This window comes from Giraffa tippelskirchi, chromosome 13, assembly GCF_054371585.1.
Source record: "Giraffa tippelskirchi isolate mGirTip1 chromosome 13, T2T-mGirTip1v1.2.pri, whole genome shotgun sequence".
NCBI lineage: Eukaryota > Metazoa > Chordata > Mammalia > Artiodactyla > Giraffidae > Giraffa > Giraffa tippelskirchi.
Window position 1 is genome coordinate 41,930,496 of NC_137287.1, and position 20,796 is coordinate 41,951,291.

Below are 20,796 nucleotides of genomic sequence, written 5' to 3' on the forward strand. Positions count from 1 at the left end.
TGGGGAGATGGTTTCATATTCCTAGAACTTTGCCGCCCTCAGTTAGGAGACAAGAGAAGGCAGAAACAGCCACAGTATTGAATGGCTTATTATGTGTCAGGCATGTATTACATGCTTGACAGTTTATCTAAATTAATCTCACATCAACCCTGCAAGGCAGTTCATATCACCACCACTTCTTTAAATAAGGGGCTATATTGAAGTTCTTTTGATTGGTTTTTTTTTTTTTTTTTTTTTTTTTGGCTGCACTGGGTCTTAGTTGTAGCATGCAGGATCTAGTTCCCTGACCAAGGATTAAACCCAAGTCCATGGAGACATAACCACTGGATCACGAGCAAAGTCTCAAAATTGAGGTTCTTGAGGTAGAGAGAGCTGTCGAGTATCACAGTTAGTGAGTGGTGAAGCCTGTTGGAAACTCATTCATTTCTTCTTCACAGAGCCATATAGGATGTAAAATAACCTCCTTGGGTAAAAAAATATATGAGGTTAAACATCTAAAAGAAAATATAAGAAGATATCTGTGGGGTATCAAGGTAAGAAGGGATTTCTTTAAAAAGACATACAAGGCCAACTATAAATGATAAGATGAATAAACAGCTATTCATTCATTCAACAAATACTTTTGAACACCTACCAGAGACTGCCTGAGGCACTTGGGATCCACCATTGAAAAAAAAGACCAAAATCTCTACTAACAGAGGATTAGGATCCAGCATATATAAACGATGTCTACTAGTAAATGAGAAGAAGACAAAAAGAAACTCATGGGCAAAAGGTATGACAAGCAGTTAACAGAAGTAGAAAACCACATGCCAGTAAACATGAAAAAAAAATGGGTCTTTACCTAGCCATCAGGAAAATACAAATTATAAACATCAAAGAGATACATTTAACAAATATGAAACTGGCAACAATGAAAAAGCTGGAAAATACTGAGTATCATTGGAGACGATAGGAGACGATATGCTACAAGAAGGACTCCTAGATTTTTGGTTGGACTATAAATTGGTACCATGACCTCAGATAATTATTTGTGCAGGAATAGCTAGTAATTTGAAGATGGTGTATTATTTCTCTCAGCAATTTCTTCCCTAGGCACAGACCCTAAAGAAGTTAACATATAAAAGAACATGTAATAAAACTGTCCATAAAAACAAAATGAGAAACACTTTAATTAGATGTGCGACAGGAGGGTAAAAAATTATGTGTTCTGATGTCTTCGTACAATGGACTCAGCAGCAAAAATGAATGAAAGCTACACTTAACAACATGGATGAATCTCACTAACATAACGTTGAGCAAAAAAAATATGGAGTTGCAGACTATTCACAGTATAATTTCATTTACACAAAGTTTTAAAAGTAGAAAACCACAGGACAGGAACTTCCCTGGTGATCCAGTGGCTAAAATTCTGCACTCCCAATGCAGAGGGCCGAAGTTTGACCCCTGCTCAGGGAACTAGGTCCTACATGCTGCAACTAAGAGTTCACGTGTCACAACTAAAGATCTCACACGCTGCAACTGAAAGATTCAACATGCCACGACAAAGATGGAAGATCGAGCCTCAGCTGAGACCTCGCACAGCCAAATAAATAAATATTTAAAAAATAAATATAAATAAAACAACACTACATGTTTTGTTTAGGAATATGCAGTAAAAGTATAAAGAAAAATAAGGGAATGTTGAACTCTAAATTCAGAGTAGTTATTACATCCGGGGATAAAAGAGGAAAATGTACCTCCTTCTTTGTACTGATAGTGTTTCATTGCTTAAGCTGGGAGGATGTACATGAATAGGTACTGTGTTACTATTTGTGTGTGTGTGTTCAGTAGGGTCTGACTCTTTGTGACCCGTGGACTGGAACCCGCCAGGTCCCTCTGTCCATGGCATTCTCCAGGCAAGAATACTGGAGTAGGGTGCCATTTCCTACTCCAGCAGATCTTCCCGACCCAGGGATCGAATCCAGGTCTCTCACATCTCCTGCATTGGCAGGTGGATTCTTTACTATTAGCACCACCTGGGAAGCCCTATATTACTATTTAATCTGATCTAACTCTTAATGATTACATAATAATAAATTTAGCAAGCTAAGTATAAATCTATAAAAACAGACCTTGCTTATGAGAAATAAGCAAGGACTCCTCAAATATAAATTAATGCTGTTCTCTGAAAGTTGTATACAGCTAATCTTTGCTTTGGGTATCAAATCTACCAGGAAACCCTGACTTAGAGAATCAGCACAAAACGTGCAGCCAGGGACATAAAGTACCCAAAACAGTGAAGGAGACGTCTTAACAGCTTTTCCTAAAAGCACGATGAGAAAACCAAGACACAAAGTCAGATTAATGGTGTCAGGTTGTCAAAGGCTACCTTGGAGATAACTCAAGGCAAAGGCTGTAAAGTACAAGAGGCCCAGGTTTTTAAAACATGGGCCAAGTGTGGGAAAGGCCCAGAATGGTCTTGGGATGGGTCACTCCTGAACTTTGAGACTGAGGGTATGGGAAAAGCAGAGGGTTCATTGCTAGAAGGATTTGGGGCATGCCTGGATCAGAGAGCCAGCAAGGCTACAACAGGAACCACCCTGTGTTTCTCATGCTATCTCATGCTATTTACTGGGTTGGCCAAAAAGTTCGTTTGGGTTTGTCCATCACGTCCTATGGAAAAAGCCAAATGACCATTTCGTCAACCCGATACTGGTCTCCCCAACTCAGTATGAACTTCTTCCAAGGCAGAGAGGAGGTCGTCAAACGAGTTCTCACATGTCCAGGGATCTGTGCTACACTGGGAGGGGCCCAAAGGTAAAGCACACAAAGACCTCAAGGAGGGAGAGAGCAGGGTCAAAGGTGAAGTCCAACGGAGGAGAAAGACATGGAGAGAAGGAGCACAAAGTCAGACACAATGAGGGGGGAGATGAATGGCGGTGAGAGGACTGGGAAAGACTTGGCCAACATCTTGCATCTTGACAGAGATAGGACTAGGAACAGAGGGGCAAGTGGAGAAAGGCTTGAGAGGAGGGGAGAATAAGCAGAGGAAAGCAAGAGGCAACAACAGTTGTATATGACTACAGCATGGATACACAACCAAACACACCACCATTGCAAGGAAACAGGAAGCCACATACAAGGGCAGAGTAAGAACTCAGTGATGCCTATCTCAGTCATCAACAGAAATTCTGACCAAGTGACGTTAGCCCTCTGCAGCCACAGGTCCCACATCTGCAGACAGAAAACATTCAGGAAGGGATTTCCCTGGTAGTTCAGTGGTTAACACTCCGCCTTCCAATGCAGCGGGTGCGGGTTCAATTCCTAGTCAGAGAACTAGTATCCCGCACACTGCAGGTTGCAGCCAAAAATTTCAAAAGCAAATAAGCAAACACAACATTACAAATCAACTGTCTTCAAATTTAAAATGTTTTTAAAAAAGAAAAGAAAATATTTAGGAAAAAAATTTCCCAGAAGTTCTGAAACAAAACTTGAATTTGGCACAGGCACACACCATCAACTACTTCCACAGCATTTACATTGTATTGATCGCTATTTGCAGAGCATTTACATTGTATTAAGCAGTATAAGTAATCTAGAGATGATTTAAAGTCTACAGAGGATGTGCTGAAGTTACATGCACATACTTGAGCATCCTCGGATTTTGGTATCTGCAGGAGGTTCTGGAACCAATTTCCCTACAGACAGCAAGCGATGATGCACCTACTTCCTTTCACTCTCCCCAGTAATGCTAGTTACATTTTGACTCCAAGGAATGACCTGTTGTATTGAGCCAATACCTTAACCTGAATTTGTGGCCAAAATTCAAATATTTCCAAGTGAATTCTCGTAAACTTCTATACCTCTGATAAAGACTGTGCAAGCTTAGGAAGCCTGCCTGGGATGTCTTCCTCAATCAGTATTATAATAAAGGCAGTTTGGTCCAGCTGACATTGGGTTGGGTAATGACTCAGTGAGAAATGTGCTTGGGAAGCAAATCAGAAGAGATTCACATTTCTTTACAAGGTATAAACAACACATTTTTGTAACCAGAGAAATAAACAGAGCTCACTTCTCAGAAAGCAAACATTTGTAGGAAAGTCACTAGATGACATCTGCTCTCTGACGGAAAATTTATGGAAAACAGCATGATCCAGGCCAAGCCAAGGGAAAGACCCATTAGTATTATTTAGACTACATCACTAGTACACTTCCTTGTACAATAAACAATCACCTACCCTTTCACCTATGAATCTCTCCACCCTTTAACACCGATGTTCTCCAACTAGACACTAAATGCTTCCTTCTTCCAATAGTTAGTGATCTATTCAGTGCTCAGTGCCAACAGCAAGGATGAACATTACTGGTAGGCTCCTTTGGCCAACTGAACATATATTAGGAAAGAAGGGTGAAAAAGGATGGGAGAGAAGAAAGAATGAGAAAAGAAGTAAAATTCGTAAAGGAAGAAGTGCCTAAGACTATGACAGGTAGAGTCGAGTCCCTCTACTCAGCTGCTAGCCACTTGCATTGATGCTATACACTGAGAAAGACATCAAGTGAATTAGAGAAGAGAGTTTACCTTAGCTCTGACTCTCACTGGTTCTGAACCTTGGTTAGGTCTGTTTTGGGATCCATGACCTCTGAGGCGCTCTTTATCCTGTCCTTGAGTTTTCAAACACCACTGGTCTACCACATACCATGCCACAGTAGATACAGAGAAGCCTGCTACAAGGAGTCCAGCCACAAAGCGACACAGTCAAGATGTCAGCACTCATGTACCTATGGTAACCAAGTCCCCCTACCCAGAAACTGTCCCAGATGACCATAGGAAAACAGAACACAGGAATATCAATAGTTGCGAATAACTATTGTGAAATAATGTCAACCATATGATAAAAATTTTAAGGATTTTTAAATACAGTATTTATTTCTTGATTTGTCTGCATCAGGTCTCAGTTGTGGCATGTGCGATCTTGGTTGCATCATGCAGATCTTTGGTTGTGGCACACACACTCTCCAGTTGTGGTGTGTCGGTCGGCTCAGCAGTTGTGGCATGCAATCTTAGTTGCTCTATGGCATGTGAGATCTTAGTTCCCCGATCAGTGATCAAACCCACATCCTCTGCATTGCAAGGTGGATTTTTAACCCCTGGATCACCAGGGAAGTCCCTTAACGGTTTTTTTGTTTTTTTGGTGTTAGGTCAAGTACAGGCAGGATCCAATAAAGAAAAAGTCACCAAGGGCAGACTTTTAAATCTTCATTCTTAAGAAAGTGGTACAGCTGGAGACCATGACAAAGCACAGGGAAACCTCTAAGAACTTCACTTGAAGTTGCTCTCTTACCAAGGACCAACAGCAGTCAAAGGTGGTTGGGCGAGGAGCCACATTAAAATGAGTAGGCAGACAGAGCTATGACCCCAGCTTCCACAATTAGTCCTCTAGGACGCTAGATGAATCAAGTTGCAATTTAAAAAAAAAACTGATCAAAAATGATATTTTTAAGACTCTTTTGATGTTGACCATTTTTAAAGTCTTTATTGAATTTGTTACAATATTGTTTCTGTTTTGTTTTGCTGCTGCAAGGCATGTGGCATCTTAGCTCCTCGACCAACACCCCCTGCATTGGAAGGTGAAGTCTTCTCCATTGGAACCACTGGACCACCAGGCAAGTCCCAAGAATTATATTTGAAATATTTAATGATTGTTAAAGCACAGGTACCAACCAATCAAACAGATGGCAGCCATAATTACTGATTGGCCAGGTAGGTAGGTATGGCTGGGAGGTACTATCCCAGATCCACTCCTGACCATCTTAAAGACAGATTTCTAGGGTATACAAACAAACCATCAAGGAGCCTGTGGTAGCCATTACTGCTGTTCACTACATATTTCCAGTTCTCCTCTTGGGTCCATGGTACGAGCGCATGACCCCAACCCTTTGAAGTTAGCCACGGCCACGTCACTTGCTTTGGCTAACAAAGCAACAAACACTTAACAAAATGTGAGTGGTATGTGTCACTTCTACCCAGAACATTTAGAGAACCAGCACTCAACTTGTCACGTTTCCTATTCTTCACAGAAATGGCAATCAGCAATGCTTTAGATGGCAACAGCACTGAGAAGAAACGTCATCGATATACAAATGAGTGAGAAAAAGCCCTCTGCGTATTATGCTGCTGAGATTTTTTTGAAGGTTACTGCAGCATGATCTAGCCTATCCTGACTGATGCCAGGAAAACTCTGCCCACTAGTTTTGGGAATAATCAAAAGGTGATGGGGCCATTGCAAACACCCATTCAAGGACATGGGAACAGATTAAAACCAACGTGGAAACTCTAAGCACCTGCGGCATTAAACAACAGTAACAGAACATGCAAGAGGTAATATTTTGGAAACAAAGTTTTACTCTAGGAATCTAAACTTTAGGTAGCATTTGCTGTGAATACTTAAGAAAACAAAAGTGATCTTGGACTTTGAGAAACAAGATATAAAAGATGAGTTGATAAGACAGCAGCTTTAAATAAAAGGGAAGCCAGCATTAAAAAAAAAAAAAAAAAGGAAACAATCTTGATTCATTAAAAGGAGTAAAGAAGGGAAATTACAAAAAATAAACTGGATGTAGTTTTTTAGCATACTAAGATAAGGGATCAATAAAAATGAAAAAGAGCAAGGGAAACTATTTAATCTAAACAACAGAGAGAAAATACTTGGAAGAGAAAATTAACAGAGCATCAAGGACCTATCGTATAATAACAAAAGATATAAAATTTAAGTTATCAGAGTATAAAAAGGAAAAAAAGAAATAGTATAGGGTTAAAAAACATATTTGAAGAAATAATGGCTGAAATTCTCCCAATTCAGGGAAAACCATAAAACGAAAGATTCAAGAACCTGAATCCTTAAAAAGAATAACATCAAGGAAACACACACACAAAATACCATAATCAAACATCTGAAATCTAAGGACAAATAAACACTGCCTATAGGGGAACAGCAATTCAAATGGATAGTGGATTTCTCATCTGAAACCAAAGAGGCCAGAAAGAAGTAGTAGATATTTCAAGTGCTGAAATTAAAAAAAAAAAAAAAAAAGAAACAAAAACCATTTGGTCCAGAACTCTATGCCCAGCACAAATACCCTTCAGGAATAAAGGGGAAATCCAGACATTCTCAGAGGAAGGAAGACTAAGATTTGTCACCAGAAGACCTACCTTTAAAGAAATGATAAAAGAAGTACTCTAAAAAGAAGGCAGGGCTTCTTTGGTGGTGCAGTGGATAAGAGGCCGCCTGCCAATGGAGGGAACACCGGTTCGATCCCTGGTCCAGGAACATCCTGTATTGGTGACGTATCTCCTCTTTTCCTCTAGCGCCACCTGGGGAGCCCCTGGCGCAGGGCAATCCCAGGAACTAAGATTTTGCTCCCAGAATCTGCTTCAGCTGGAACAGAGCCAGGGCTGTGACCTCCCAGCGCAGGGCACACAGGGAGGTCTGGCCTCTGCACCAGCCTCCGGACAGGGGAGGGACCCTGCTCCATTCCGTTATTAGCTATTCCTTCTGTCCTGCCTTCTTCCAAAGGGGGTGGAGGCAGAAAATCAAGGTCACCCACATTCCCCGCAAGCCTCAGTCCCCCTGAGCGTGCTCACTACGGGCAGACGCGTGAGCAGACGCATCTCAGCAGCAGGAAGTTCCCCGACCTCTGTGGCCTCCCTCAGTCCCCTGACCTTGTCTCCAGCTGGATCCTGAGTTCTTGGTAACGCTCCTTCAGCTGCTCCAACATGATCTCTGTTTCTATACTCACTGGGGCGGAATCACCCACGAACGTGACGGTGCCTGAAAATAAGAGGACATGTCCATTGATGTTCTGCCCAGGACACCACAGGATCCGATCCAAACTCCAAGCCGACCCTGGGGGAAGCACAGCCTTCCGTGGGTCCTTTCTGCAAGAAGAGGGCGGCGCTGGTGCTGAGAGGCCACGGGGGCAAACCTCTTGATTCTGCTGTTTACAATTGATACAGCAGAGCCCTTTATCAGCTCATAACTGCTGAGTGCATATCTGTTGCAGGAACAAATGAAGGACTTGGGAACCTGAGTGCAGGACCTTCCATTTCCCTGATATTTACTGCAGACCTCTTGCACATCAGTTCCCCGTTCATTAGTATCTATCCTTAAACACAGTCACTGCAAAGTGTTCCTACTGTTCTGTGTACTCCACACACCCTAACAACACGCTACTTGCCGGGAGCCAGCTCACGAGATCCCACCCATGACAGGGTCATGAGGAGAAGGAGTGATCGAGCAAGGCTTCTCAGGCCTGAGGGATTCTCGGAAGGCTGCCTCAGCGCTCACCTTAAAGATGATATCTGTCTGTCTGATGTTTGCTACAATAAACCCCTTCCTAGTTTCTGTGACTTAGACAAAAGGCCTTTTCCTGATTCTCTTCTAAAATAGATCAATCTGAAACCTCAATCGACAAGGCCCCTGAAAAACGGTTAGCACCCTGATAAAATTATCTAGGATATACAGTATACTAATCCAAATTCCTCTTGCTAGCATATTAGTTTGTTTGATAAATATACCTGTGCTTTTGGAGCTAATGTGCATGACTGCTCCTTAACAATAAACAGCATTGAGAGCCTAAACACACAAAAGCCCCAATAGGTACAGAACTCGTCGTAGGAAAAAAGGATTAGAAAATGTAAGAAATATTACTTTATAAAACTGTCACCTCGTCTATATTTACTATGTTTTTACTCTTAACATATTTAGCCTATATAATGAAAACGTAATAGTTAGAGACTTATATAAATAGAAGTTTAGCCTTAATACAAATAATAAGACAATTGTTAATTCAGCTGGTGATTTTGCTAAGAACTGACCTTTGTGCTACATTGTTTCAGCTTGCTGTACCATGACTTTATGGGACCACATTCTTTTCTGTTAGGCTCAAGGCACAAGATAGATTACACAAAAACAGGTTTTACCTTGAAACTCTGAGTTTATAAATTCTCTCTTTGTCATAATCTGCTGTGCCTGTATTCTTTAAAAAATGTAACTCTGGTACTTTCTGTGCCTGATACAAAAGTGTTCTGGCTGATCAACCCTTATCAATAAAGGAGTCACAAGATGTTAGCAGGCCTCCAGGCCAGAAGATGATGTAAACAACTTTAAACTTTTTATAACTAAGAAACACAAACAGTGTCCTGGTTCCGATCAGGGTCAAAAACTGCTGACCCATTGATCTGATTTGGCATGACTCTACACTTTACATTTGTTTCTCTGTACAAACTAAAAATATAAAAGCTGCCTTGAAAGCAATAAAGTCAGAAGACACTTGGAAACACCGAGACTCGCTGTGTCTTCTCATTCGCATCGCCGACGCCGTCCACCCTGAGGGAACCCTGGACCAGCTGGAGCAGGACTCCAGCAGCTACTGATTTCTATGCCCAACTAACTGATGAAAACACTACCTAACCAGGCCAGGGACGAAATCTCAAGTTGCAGACAGACTTCTCTCCAGGAGGAGCTCTCAAGAACTCCTTTCTCCTCCAGCAGTCAGTAGTCTTGTGTCTTATTCTTCATCCAATCGCTGGTCCTCAGAAGTCAGTCATTCAGCTCAAATTCTCCTCTGTGCCAACTCCCACGCTTGGCTCTAAACAGTCTGCAACTCCAGAACCCTCTAGCCTACCAAGCTGTAGTGTTCCGCAGCATGAGTTCCCAGCCAACTTCACGCAAGCTTTCGGAAGTCACTGCTACTCCTGCTAAATCTGCAAACTGCCTGTTCTCCCTTTAAACCCACTAAGGCCTCACCTGATGAAAACAAGCAGCGGAAACAACACACTTCACCCGTTAGGTCTGTTACTTGCTCCTGTGTCATCTCTTTTGGATCCACCCTAATTCCTTTCAAGTCATACCAGTCAAACAAGAAGTATTTATCGAACATCTACCATGTGCCAAGCACTATTTGGTCCCTACAGACATAATAATCATTAACACAAATCCTTCTACTTCTGCATAACTAGGGTATGATCAGACTCACAGAGAATGTAAACACACAAATCATATCTAAAAACTAATGTGAAGATGATCTGACATCAATATCACATTTCTTAAACTGTTTTAAACTGTCAACTTACCAACTTACACATCAGGTAGGTTTGCTCGGGTAAAGCTTTCATCTCCTCCAGAACTTGCCTCAGTCCAACCTCCTGGAACATATAAAATTACGCTCATTAGTTCCCCCACCAAGTTTGTAGCAATACTCTATGCTTATGTACCTTATGAAACACCAATAGTCCTTCCACACCTACTGAGATGGCTACAATGACAAGTGTTGGAGAGGATGGGGAGAAACTGGCACCCTCGGCCAGCGCAGGCGGGAATGTGAGACGGTGCGGCCCTAGAGAGCACAGCCTTGAGGGGCCACAACAGGTCACATTTCTAATTTCCATATTATCCGGAAATCCCTCTTCTAGGTATACACTCAAGAGAATTGAAAACCTATCTTCAGACAAAGTACGTCTCTTCAGTGGACTATTCCTCAGTCAAAAAAAGGTGCCAATAGACACGACAACGTGAACTTTGAAAACACTGCTTAGGGGAATAAGCCAGACGCAAAAGGACAAATACTGTATGATGCCACTTGTCTGAAATGTCTAGAAAAGGCAAACGCATGGAAACAAAGTAGATTAGCGCCTACGAGGCTGAGGGGGTAGAAGAGTGGGCAGTTACTGCTTAAAAGCTATAGAGCTTATTTGGGGTTATGAAAAAGCTTTGGAAATAGGGGTGATGGTTGCACAACAATGCGAATATAATTAATGCCACTGAAGTGGACACAGAAGAATGGTTAGAAATGGCAACATTTAAGTTTTGCATCGTTTACCACAATTAAAAAAATAAAAAGGAATGAATTACTAACAAAATACACAATCAACACAGTCATTAAAGATAATCTTAAAGACATTGTACTGAGAAGTCAGACAGAAAGGAGTACACACTGTATGCTTCTAACTGGCCCTGTAGAGAAAACTTTGCAATTGCTGGCATGCTGACTCCAGAAACACAATAAAAAAGACAAACATAATCTGGAGGGGAAAGAAAATCCTTGGCTGCCTAAGGCTGCAGATGGGAGGTAGCCAGGGCCACAAAAGAGAAAGGGGAATCCTTGGCATAGCAGAAATCTTGGTTGGGTTGCTGGTTACAAGGATTGTATACAGTTGTCAAAACTCTATTAAAATGTGTATCGTGTTGTACATAAATTACACCTCAACAAAACTAATGACAAAAAAGCAACAGTCTACAGAAGGAATAACACATGACAAAAGCATGTAAATTACTTATTATTTATTGGAAAAGGATCTTAAAAGGTTACTATCAAAAAAAAAAAAAAACAACCAACCTATACACTGATAGGATAGAAAACAGAAAGGTCACAGGAGTTTTTCTGCTATCTACGTTGGCAAATTTCTAAAAAAATTTCCCTTGGAAGGATAAAAACATTTGAAGTATAAAATTCATAAATGCTACACAATGTCTGTCAACAAGCACCCCCTACACGTGAAACACTGTAAATAAACTATATTTCAACTAAAATTTTTACCAAAAAAAAAAAAAACCCAATAATGCTATACCAATGACAACCAAAAAAAAAAAAACCCTCAAAACAAAACGATAAGCAACCCATCTACTGTGAGAGCCAAAACAAATGCATTAGCAAACAAAATGCTTTAGCACTCCAGGTATAACTACAAAATTACACTATTTACTGCTGCTTGGATGTAAGAAATGATTTCTAATGAAAAATGAAAGCATGACTTCTACCTACTCTTTCATCAACTGGTTAAAAAGATACCATGGGAAAGTCTGATTGACTAGAATCCACTTAAATATTCCTTTTATCACAAACATTATTTTAAGGGACAGCTGAAACTCTTGCACGATTAGGAGATCAGCAGGTATACAAAAGACAAGTATGAAATAAACTTGTAAAGATACAACCGAGTTTTCAGATTTCAATTTTTATTTATTTTTTTCAGACTTTAATTTTAAAAATTCACACTGGGAATTGTGCCATTTTGTGCTCCCACCTCCAGCTGTAAGCCCCTGGGAACTCGAGATAGTTTTCCTAAAGACTCAAACGATTATCAGTTCTGCAGATACAAAGCGCATCATTCCAATTTGCCAAACTCAGCACCTAACCATGCGGGATTCTGGAATGAAAAAGGCAGAGTCCCTGCTCTAAACCAGCTACCACATGCCAGGGAGGAATGATTCTCGAAAACATGTGTGGGTCCAGGGTGAGAGGGGTCAATCAGATCAAGACCAATTCTTAGTCTAACCCAGCTCAGCTGTCCCAGTGGCCAGCCCCCAAAGCAGCCACGACTGTAAGAAAAGGTGCAGCGACGCCCTCTAAGACCCAGAAAAGCCAGTGATTTTACACTTCGAAGTTCACCCCTGATTCCCCCCCTCCACCCTGCGGCTTCCCAAAGTGGGAAACCAACACTTCAATTCTGAGCGAAACAGACAGCTGGACTCACAGCCTGAAAAGCCAGCACCTGTGGGCAGTGTCTGCGCCTTTGGGCTCCTTTCTTCCCCTGTGACCTGGTCTTCCCACCCTAGTGGGGACATATTGGAAAGCCTCCACCCCTCTCAAATATCTGGCTTCAAACTCAGCATTCAAAAACTGAGATCATGGTATCCGGTCCCATTGCTTCATGGCAAATAGATGGGGAAAAAAGGAAAACAGTGGCAGACTTTCTTTCCTTGGGCTCCTAAATAATTGCGGATGGCGACTGCAGCCATGAAATTTAAAGACCCTGGCTCCTTGGAAGAAAAGCTATGACAAGCCTAGAGAGCGTTTTAAAAAGCCGAGATACCACTCTGCAGACAAAAGTCCCCATAGTCAGTCAAAGCTATGGTTTTTCCAGTAGTCATGTGGGGACATGAGAGTTGGACCGTAAAGAAGGCTGAGCACCGAAGAATTGATGCTTTTGAACTGTAGTGTTAGAGAAGACTCTTGAGAGTCCTTTGGACAGCAAGGAAATCAACCCTGAGTATTCCTTGGAAGCACCGATGCTGATGCTGAAGCTCCAATACTTTGGCCACCTGATGTAAAGACCTGACTCACTGGAAAAGACCCCGATGCTGGGAAAGATTGAGGATATGACGAAGGAGAAGGGGACTACAGAGGGTGAGATAGTTGGATGACATCACTGACCCAACGGACATGAATTTGAGCAACCTCAGGGAGACAGGGAAGGACGGGGAAGCCTGGCGTCGTGCCTCAGTACATGCGGGCCTGAAGACTGGGGCATGACGTAGGGACCGAACAACAACCACCCCTCTGAGTTCTAGTCTCCAGTGAACCTCCCACTGTGGTCTCCTACCTTTTTAGATAAGGTAACTGCCTGAAGTTCCAAGAAGAACAGAGTGGAACTGAAGAAAACTGTTCAAGCTGAGGCTCCGCTTCCAAGAGCTGCAAGTTCAGACAAGCCCTTTAACTTCATCCGTAATTCCAGTGGCTCAGCTTCCCCATCTGCTAAATGGCCAAAGTGTCCGACTAAGTGCTCCTGAATGTTCAAAACAAAACTCACCTTACCCAAAGGCTCTTCCTGCTGACCCCCAGATGTTTACTCTGCTACCTGAGAGAAGCCTCCAGAGACGCGGTCCCTCCCCTCCCCCGCTACTCCTCTCACCTCCACCCCTGTCCTTGTACCTACAAGTCCTGTCGTCTCAAGACACGGTGTTCAGTGACCCCCGACTGGGCTGTTGACCACATCCATCTCTCCTGCTGTCTATTATAACCCACTCAGAACTAGTCTTTCTTCTATCCGATCCATTCCCCAAAGTGCTGCGTGCTGGTTTAGTCCCTAAATCGTGTCCGACTCTTGCAATCCCATGGACTGTACACTGCCAGGCTCCTCTGTCCATGGGATTCTCCAGGCAGGAATACTGGAGTGGGTTGCCATTTCCTTCTCCAGAGGATCTTCCCAACCCAAGAATCGAACCCGGGTCTCCTGCATTGCAGGCAGATTCTTTACCGACTGAGCTATGAGGAAAGCCCCTTAATTAGTGAAGTGAAAGTCGCTCAATCTGACGGTTTGCAAAGTCTTACTCTTTGCGACAGTCCATATCAGAATAGTGAAGTGGGTAACCTTTCTCTTCTCCAGGGGATCGGGATCTTCCCAATTCAGGGATTGAACCCAGGTCTCTCCCATTGCAGGCAGATTCTTTACCGGATGAGCCACAAGCGCTGCGACAGCTATCTAAACACAGAGTAATCCCACGCGCCTCTGAAATGCCTTGGGACTGAAGAGCGAGCCTCCCGCCCCGGAGCCCCCTTGCTGCCCGCCCTTTCCCGGCGGGGAGGGGCGGGTGTTCGCCTGGCCGGCTCCCGGGTGGGGCTACACTCACCGCAGCCCTCAGGGCGCGGCCCTAACGGGTCTACCGGGCTACCCCGTCCCCACCTCCCCGGTGTAACTCATACCTGATCTCCAGCAGCCCGTCTCCCGGTCTCTCGGCGCGTCACCGGAGCGAGACGCCCTCCGCGCAGCCCGCGCGCACAGCGGCTTCGAGGACGTGGGGCGGCGGGGGGCGCTCAGGAAGTGGCGGCGACCCCCGCGCGCGCGGGAAGCCACCGAAACCGACCTGCCCACAGCCACGGAGTGGAACCACGGGCACACACGCCATCCCGCTTGCGGTTGTGCAGCTCCAGAGCAGCGGCCCCGGGAGGCGCCCGCCCGCCCCCGCGCCCGCCCGCCCCCGCGCGCGCCCGCCCCCGCGCCCGCCCCCGCGCCCGCCCCCGCGCCCGCCCCCGCGCCCGCCCCCGCCCCCGCCCGCGCCCGCGCCCGCGCCCGCGCCCGCGCCCGCGCCCCCGCGCCCGCGCCCGCCCCCGCCCCCGCTCTCGCCCCTGCCCTCACGGCGCCCCGCCCCCCAGGCGCCGGCCTGTGCTCGCCGCTCACACGACCCCTGCGCGCTGCCGACCCCCGCAGAGGCCCGCCCTAAGCTCTTCGCCCGGCGCGTGAGCGGTGTTCTGCGAGAAGGCCGTGGAGCCGGCCCGGGAGCTGCTCCGCACGGCCGAGGGAAGGCTGCCTGAGGCCTATCTAAACTCTGTGTTTAGATAGCTGTCACAGCGCTTGTGGCTTATCTGGTAAAGAATCTGCCTGCAATGGGAGAGACCTGAGTTCAATCCCTGGGTTGGGAAGATCCCCTGGAGAAGGGCATGGCAACCCACTCCAGTATTCTTGCCTGGAGAATCACACGGACAGAGGAGCCTGGCAGGTTACAGTTCATGGGGTCGCAAAACAATCAGACACGATTGCAGTGACTTAGCAGGATGGCCCGATGGCAGAATGAGTCTTCCAGGTGGATCTGATGCTCTAACATTTCTTAGCTCTTCTTTTTTTTTTAAGATTTTTTTTTTTTTTGATGTGGACCATTTTAAAGTCTGTATTGATTTTTTTACAACATTCCTTTTGTTGTTTATGTTCTGGATTTTTGACTGTGAGGCATGTGGGATCTTAGCTGGGGATCAAACCCACACCCCCTGCATTGAAGGTGAAGTCTGAACCACTGGAATGCCAGTGAAGCCCCTTCTTAGCTCTTCTTAGCCATGCACCGTATTTTGGGGGAGCAGGGCTGTGCCCTGTTTCTTCCCATTACAGACTTCATAGTTTCTTGCACATGGAAAGGGCCTGATAGCCATGGGCAAATGAGGTGGAGGTGGGGGAAGTGAGGACTGCCATATGCAAAGTCAGCAGACCTCAGTCCACATCTTGGGTTTGTTATTAACGATGAGCATGAGAGCCAGTGTCCGTGGGGAAATGTGACATCACTGTGGCAGAGGGAAAGGAGTGACGATTTTTATTTCCAATGAGTCTCCTGGTTTAGAGGATCCTTAGTCACCTTTCAATCCACTCCTGCCCTGAAACCCAATATTTCGTCTTCTTTCCACGTCTTGAGGCTGTGTCCCACTGTGACCCAGTGGCCCTGTGTTTCCACATTTGTCTGAACTACTCTCTGTGTCCATGTGCTTTTCCAGGAGCCAACTTCTTGCCTTGCTGCATTTTCCAGGGAACCTCCCGTGTTTCCTGGCTCCCAGTTGCCACCTTCACAATCGCACACACTAAAGTAAACACAGAAGATGGTATCAACTCCCATCAGCACCCTTCTTGGCCATCTGTTAAAAGTATCCCCCTCACCGGGACACTGTTTACAATCTGTGGCTTCACCTTGAATTTTGATACTCCCTGGGAGCTTTCCTGGGCTTCCCAGGTGGCTCAGTGGTAAAGAATCCACCTGCCAATGCAGAAGACACATCCTGCATGTGAAAGAGACCTGGGTTAGATCCCTGGGTGGAGAAGATCCACTGGAGAAGGAAATGGCAGCCCACTCCAGTATTCTTCCCTGAGAACCCCATGGACAGAGAGCCTGGCGGGCTGCAATTCATGGGGTCACAAAAGGGTTGGACATGACTGAGCGACTCAGCACCGTACATAGTACAGTACAAAGGGAGCTTTCCCACTTCTTATTATCTTTCTGTTTTATGAATCTTCAACCTGGCACAGCCTTGATTCCACAGAAAGTGCTAGTTTCTTGTTGATTTTGAAGGAAAGCACCCTGTTAAGATAGCACAGGCTCATACACAAGAAGAGTTTCAGGGTTCTCAAACATGGTGGTGGTGTCAATTCCATTTTAAAACCGTGGTTTGGGCTGTTGACTTAAAGCTGAGTGAGCTGGGTCATTTTTAGCACTGATGCTTTCTGAGGTTCATATGTGTGTGTGTGTGTGTGTGTGTGTGTGTGTGTGTGTGTGTGTGTGTATCTGTCTCACTTTTCTTAGAGGAATATTCCAGGCAGATTCTGCAACGTAAATATATATATGTATTTATAAATTTTTAAATTTAAACATATATATAAACATATATAAATATAATATAGAAGCATATATGTAATATATTATAAAACATATATATAGTGTAAAACTCAGATATGGACATAATTTTAAAAGTTCAAAAATATAAATGCATAATTGGAATGTCTCCATAATTTCAATTATGATGTTGGCTGTTGTTTTTAGATTTTACTGTTTATCCATTATGACAGTCAACTATTTGTAAATAATTTTTCCCCTTTTAATCAGTTTTTGCTATTTACCAGATGTCCTTTGGCATCCATAAGATGATTATGCAATTCTTCTTCCTTGGTCTAATGAAGTAATACATTTTGTTAATAGGTTCTCTAATATTAAACCTCTATTACATCCCTGGGATAGACTCTCGTTGGTCATAAAGGATAAAAAAATTTATTTAAATATCGACTCCATTTTACTGTAGTTTTCAGCTCAGGGTTTTGTGTCTTAATTTTAAAGAGGTTTTTTTTTTTTTTTGGTAACTATACTTCTTCACAGAGAAACATCTTTTCAACTTTTCAAATATTTTTTTAAAAAACTATGTTCATGATTTTAAAATGCAGATAGTACAGAAGGATACACAATGAAAAGTAGGAGTTCTCCCATCTCAAATATGCCCTAACTTTCCCCTTTATGAAAACAGCTCTTTTAATGAATCTTCCTAGATATTTTTATGCACACAAAAGTATATGTATAAATTCATTTAATACAAATGAGCTTATTCATGTTACATGTTGTTATTTTTATTTGAAGATCTTTCTGTATTGCCAAAAATATGCTAAGAAGTACATCATATTTCATCGTTATTTTAATGTCTCATTGATGACCATTTAGATTGTCCGTATTTCAATATTATAAATGGGACTACAGCACACAACTTCGTATTTACTTCCCTGTGTATCTATGTATCTCACAGGCAACATTGTTAAATTGGAATTGCTAATTCTTTTTTACATCCTTTTTAGAAATGTATTATTTTCCATTATGATTTATCATAGGATATAGAATAGAGTTCCCTGTGTTGTACAGTAGGACCTTCCTGTTTATCCATACTATATATAATAGTTTGCATCTGCTAATCCCAGACTCTCAATCCGTCCCTCTCTCAACCCATCCACTCCTTGGCCACCATCTGTCTGTTCTGTGTGTCTGTGATTCTGTTTCTGTTTCATAGGTTCATTTGTGTCATATTTTAGATTCCACATATAAGTGATATCATATGATGTTAGTCCTTCTCTTTCTGACTTACTTCACTTAGTATGATCATCTCTAGTTTCCTCCTCATTGCTGCAAATGGCATGATTTCATTCTTTTTTATGAGCAGCTGGAATTGCTAATTCTTAATGTCATGATGGATATTCCCAAGTTACTCTTCAAAGCAGTGGCACCAACGTGCAGTGAGAAGTAACCAGTCCCTCTTTTTTTTTTTTTAACAGCTATTCTTTTCATTTGTTTTATTTATTTATTTTTGGCTGTGCTGGGACTTCCTTGCTGCATATGGCCTTTCTCTAGATGTGGGGAGCAGGGGCTAATCTCTAGTTGGTGGCACGTGGGCTTAGGCTCAGTAGCTGTGGTGCATGGGCTTAATTGCTCTGGAACATGTGGGATCCTCCCAGACCAGGGATTGAACCCTTGTCCCCTGCAGTGGCAGGCAGACTCCCAACTCCTGGACCACCAGAGGAGTCCCAGAAGTGATTGGTTCTTGATGTGGCTGGCAAGTCTATGCATCACGTAGGGGTCTGATTTAGAGCTGGGACCTTCAGCTCCAGCCTCCACTGAGCAGGCACTTGGAAGGACCATCCTTAAGGGTCTTCTTGGCTCCTACACCTGTGAGTTCTCACTACCTTTGCTCTCCAGGAGACACTAAAGAGACTTTATTTCTGCCCATCTTCTGGGTAGAAATCTGTTCTCCCTCTGAGAGCTTTTAATTTCAACATTCCCTTCCGCTACCTCTAACCAATTTGAAGCTATTTAACTTTTAGAAGGAAAAGCATTTCCAGAAACTATTAAGGGACACCTAGTAACAAAATTTGCATCCGGTTCCCATGCAGTTGTGCTTTTGTTTTATTTAAATTTTATTTTCTCCTTTTTTGACCTTGTCACTTAGGATCTTAGTTCCCTGACCAGGGGTTGAACCCATGCCTCATGCAGAGGAAGTGCGAGTCTATACCACTAGACCACCAGGGAAGCCCCTCCTAGTGCTTTTAATGAGCTCTAAGGAAAGGCCTACAAGCTGTCCTCCGTCAGATCTTCCTTTCCCACTCCCGGGACGACAGTGCCCCCTCCTTGCCTTCACTCTGCTCATTTCTGCCTGTCTTCCTATCTCTGTGAACAATTAGGACGTTTCTGTTCTTGCTCATTTCACGCCACGTGAAACTGACGTACTTTCTGTTCCCTCTTTCATCCCAGCTCTTCCCTACCTCCTATTGGTCCTGCTGTGAATCTCAACTCTTTCTAATCTCCTGAGCCCTAACCCCATGGGGGCCTCAGGGCCTGCATTGCCATCATGGAAATAATCGCAGCATGTTCATTTCATAGCCTTTGTGGAACCATCACCTGAAAAATGTATGTCAAGTGGTGAATGGTGCCAGGTCCGTAGTTAGAGCTCAGGTCCATAGTTAGGAAGCTCTGAGAGGGCCTTCCTCTCCTGAAATTACTGTTACGATGTACAAATGGCTTTTTATCATCTTTTTAGGGTCTCACAAAATGCATGGGGTTCAGGAAACTGAGACAGTAGGAGAGGCCATGTCTATCCACATAGTCATGTACCTTTCCTTTAACTATTAAATCTTTTCTCTCCTGTCAACTTTGGTCTTCAGATGAACTTTAACAAACACACTTGGGTCTAACTGAGATGCAATGTATGCATTTGTGTGTTGTTGTTGTTGTTGTTGCTTTTTAATTTTTCAGTACTGGAACTGATTCCTTAAAGGGGACCAAGTCACCTGTAAAGTCCAATCTCACACTGACACTCCTGAAAAGTTTGAACTGCTCCATGAAATAACCTCAGTGTATCTGACACAGAGATGCCCTTCCATTTCCCTCTAGCTGCTGCTCACTGGGAGCTCGGTACACACTTGTACCTTCTCCAGTCCAACACCAAGGCCTCCTCCGTATTTGCCCTCTCTGAATTCTCCCCTGTGAATGTCTCCAAAGTTACTTTATTGCCTCTCAGCACTTAATTCAAACCTTTGGGCAGAGTAGGATGTAACTCTCTCTCTTTTGACCTCAAACTGAAACCAGCTTGGCCTCTCTTATGAAGAATACTTGCATGTGATTTACATAGAATGGCCTATCTAGTGTCAAGAATTTTTCATGACAGTGTAATTCAAACCTCTTTTCCCCCTTTCTGCTTTGATTTTTCCCTCTTATTATTTTGATGGTGCCCATACCAGCAGGTTTGGCTTCTCTTAGAAGTTCCTGGAAAAATGGATTTCTTTTTTTGTTTTTTGGGGGGTTTTTTTGGCTGTGCCTGGAAACTTGTGGGGTCTCAGTTCCCTGATGAGGGACTGAACTCAAGCCCCGGCAGTGAAAGTGCCAAGTCCTAACCTTTGGACCATCAGGGAATTCCCCCAGAATGGATCTCAAGAGATGTCTTGAACCACATGAGTGTGTCCTTAAGATCTAACTCGTGTGCATTGAATCTTTGCCTGTGCCAGGTGGTATACCAGGAGTCCTTACCCAGAATTTCCCTTCTTCCTTACATCAGCACCACAAAATGGACATTTTAATGCCTTTTCTCTCCTTGATAGATGAGGAGACTATGGGAGAAATATGTTTGGAGTGACAAGAGAGGGGTGGTTATGCTGACTTCATCCGAAATGCAAACCTCTCCACAGCCAAGCAGACATGATTGTGGGGCTCGTGAGTTATCAAGGATGTCACCCGTGTCCCAGCCAGACTCAGGGGC

General features: G+C 43.7%; 1 protein-coding gene across 9 annotated transcripts in view; it reads right to left on the bottom strand.

Annotated features, from left to right (window-relative positions):
* Positions 1-14,681, bottom strand: part of LOC145532780 (ferroxidase HEPHL1-like) — a 33,068-nt gene extending 18,387 nt beyond the window's left edge. For 2 of the 9 annotated variants that reach the window (XM_081558543.1, XM_081558536.1), the window contains exons 1-4: positions 14,464-14,681; positions 13,364-13,512; positions 10,115-10,186; positions 7,703-7,811 (exon numbers count right to left, since the gene is read on the bottom strand). The gene's annotated coding sequence lies outside the window, so the exon portion shown is untranslated. Of the gene's footprint in view, positions 1-7,702; positions 7,812-10,114; positions 10,187-13,363; positions 13,547-14,212; positions 14,287-14,463 lie in introns of those variants that run through there. The other 7 variants (XM_081558541.1, XM_081558538.1, XM_081558542.1 and 4 more) reach the window with 4 other exon arrangements.
* Between the last annotated feature and the right edge of the window lie 6,115 nt (positions 14,682-20,796).